At 33.6% G+C, this 2,819-nt stretch overlaps 1 non-coding gene across 1 annotated transcript; it reads right to left on the reverse strand.

The window, feature by feature from the left end:
• Positions 1-1,214: 1,214 nt before the first annotated feature.
• On the reverse strand, positions 1,215-1,324 carry LOC131399802 (U6 spliceosomal RNA). Its single transcript, XR_009217229.1, has one exon. It is a non-coding gene; the product is annotated as a U6 spliceosomal RNA (small nuclear RNA).
• Between the last annotated feature and the right edge of the window lie 1,495 nt (positions 1,325-2,819).

Here is a 2,819-nt window from a genome sequence, read left to right on the forward strand (position 1 = left end):
GTTTTTCAAACTGTTTCATGTTTGGAAGTTCAGTGTGGGAAGCCTGTGGTTAATTCACATAAGCTATTGCTTAATTTCTAAAAGAAATCCAGATGTCCAATGTCGTTTGGTAACTGATTTTTAAGGCAAAATAAAGCTTGTTGAGAGCAGATATTGGAATGCTGTTAGTGGTTTGTGTAGATGATAAAATCTGTGGTCCATAAGATCAGAGTTTTACTTTCATGACTATTCTAGATAGTTCACATGGTTCTAGAGTTATTGGTGCATCCAAATATTATGAGTGGATTTATTTACAAGTAGGCTATCAAGAGAGTGTTAATTTTGTGTCATGTTAAAAGAGCAGCAGCTTTCTTGGTTTTAGTTTATCATCTTTCATTTGAAAGAAAGCTTTTAACAATTGTTAGCAATTGAGCAAAGTGAGGTTAGCTTTAAAGAATGAAAAAAAAAAAAGTATAGTTCTGACAGGAAACAGCAAACTTCTTAACCAGTGACATTTAGAAATAGAGTTAGAAAATTTTAGAGTAAAAAGTTTGTGGTTCAAACTGACCATTGATTCAGAAAACGTGTAAAACTTAAAAGATTGCTTATTTGTATGATTTCACAAAAAATGATCAAAAATAAATGCCCAAAGGTATAAGGACATAATGCAAACCAAAGTAAATAGGCACACTATTGATAGGTAGCTTTCCACTCAACATTACCTGACTTTCTATTTCTGTCCATTGTTCCATTCCAGATCATTCTGTGCCAGTCAGTGCTGTAGCAATTTGTACATGATTTGTGGTTGATAAACCAAAGATACGTGTAGAGTCAATTTTAGTCCTGGTCTTACACTATGATTGATGAAGAAACAGAGACACAGTTTCCCCCAATTGTCTAAGCCAGACAGTGGACTTCTAGATAAGTTATAGATAAGTTGACTGTATTTTGCTTTGTTTGTGTGCTATTGTTTATCAAGCATCAGTTTATACACATTATCCAATACACACAAAGAACAGAGTAGGGTATTCATGAATTATATTATTCCAAATTGCATAACACAGCTTGTGGAACTTTCCTATGAAGCAAAAACAGAATCTAAAAATAAATCTAAAGCCTTTTTATTCCCAGGGATTTTTGTTTCCGTCAATATGGTAAATAAGATAACTTGAATGACTCTTCTGATTGAAACAAGTAAAATTCTGGATAAAATATATTTTGAAAATCTTTTTAAAAAAAATATTGAATGCTTCACGAATTTGCATGTCATTCTTGTATAGGGGCCATGCTAATCTTCTCTGTGTCATTCCAATTTTTAAGTATATGTTGCTGCTGAAGTGAGCACATTTTGAAAATCTTTTTAAACACACTGATAAAAAGGAAGGAATATGCAGAAGCAAAACAAAAGTTAAACTGGAATGCTGGAAGGCAAGCAGTGTAGATACTGGCTTTCACTCTGGAATTATCTGCACTCAGGCCTTGAGCTTTCCTTCTGAAGGTTGAATAAGCAAAGGGGATGGATATAAGGCTTCAAAACCACACAAAGTGGAGAACCTAACAGGAGACTTACAAGTAAAGCTGAAACTCCAGAGAATTACATTCTTTACATGGTTAGTATAAGGATGAGTAAGAAAGAAACATCATTGGGAAGAAGGGGAAAATAAAGAAATTTAACTATCTTTACTTTGACATGTGGTGGAGGAAAAATAATCTCATCTGAGAATGTGTAACTCAATTCAGCCCCATGAAGATGTGTGGTCTTGATTTATTCTATCTGTGTGGTCTGAAAAACCACAAGCAGCAGATCTAAAGTGGTCTATGTTTGGAAGTGACCCCAAGCTAGTGACAAATGCAAATATAAATATACCTCTGGAAAACTTTAACCCAGGCCTCAAAGTAGTCTCACAGAAACAATTCTAAGGAAAGTTAGCAGTCTACAGTCAAAAGTCACAAAGCACACAAGATCCCATGAGAATAGATGAGATAAGAGACACTAGAACAGACCTACAAGGACTTCTGGTATTATCATAAATTGAAGGTAAAATAACTGTGGACTACTATGTCTAAATAAATTCAAAATAAGCTTGAAAATTGGAGCAGACAAGATTTAAAAAATAACAACAAATTGGAGAAAAAATAAAATAAAACTTCTAGAAATTAAAAATGTGCAAAATAAACTTAAAATCCTATGGATGGATTAAGCAGATTAGACATAGCTGAAGAGAAACTTAGTGTACTGAAAGATAGACTCGAAGAAATCTAGGATACAGGTCCAAAAAGACAAGGTGAAGAAAATCACGAAAGGCAGATTAACTCCTATGCTTGTGGAAGATAAGAGTGATAAGACATATGTATCTTATATATCTTATATATAATTCTAGAGGTAAGTAATAGAAATGAAATGGAACAGGCGACATCTAAGAGATAGTGAATGAGAATGTATCAGAATTGTTGCATTGTTGAAAGGAACCAATCCACAGATGTAGGGAACAAAATGAATTACAAATAGGTAAAAAAATCTACACATAGACACATCATCATGAAATAGCTGAATATGAAAGAAAAAGATATTTTTAAGGAAGACAGAGAAAACAAGAGACTTCCTACAGAGGAACAGAAATTTCTCTATTTCTAACTTCCCAGAATCAGCAATGAAAGCCAGAAGACAGCAGAATGATATCTTCAACATGCTAAGAAAAAAATCACTGCCATTTTGTTGTTTATTCCCAGGAAAGCTATCTTTTATTAATGAGGATGAAGTAAAGACATTTTAGAGCCAAACAAAGACTGACGAATTTATCACCAAAAGACCCCCACTGGAGGAAATTCTAAAGGATGCC

The sequence above is a fragment of the Diceros bicornis genome, chromosome 39 (genome assembly GCF_020826845.1).
Source record: "Diceros bicornis minor isolate mBicDic1 chromosome 39, mDicBic1.mat.cur, whole genome shotgun sequence".
Lineage (NCBI taxonomy): Eukaryota > Metazoa > Chordata > Mammalia > Perissodactyla > Rhinocerotidae > Diceros > Diceros bicornis.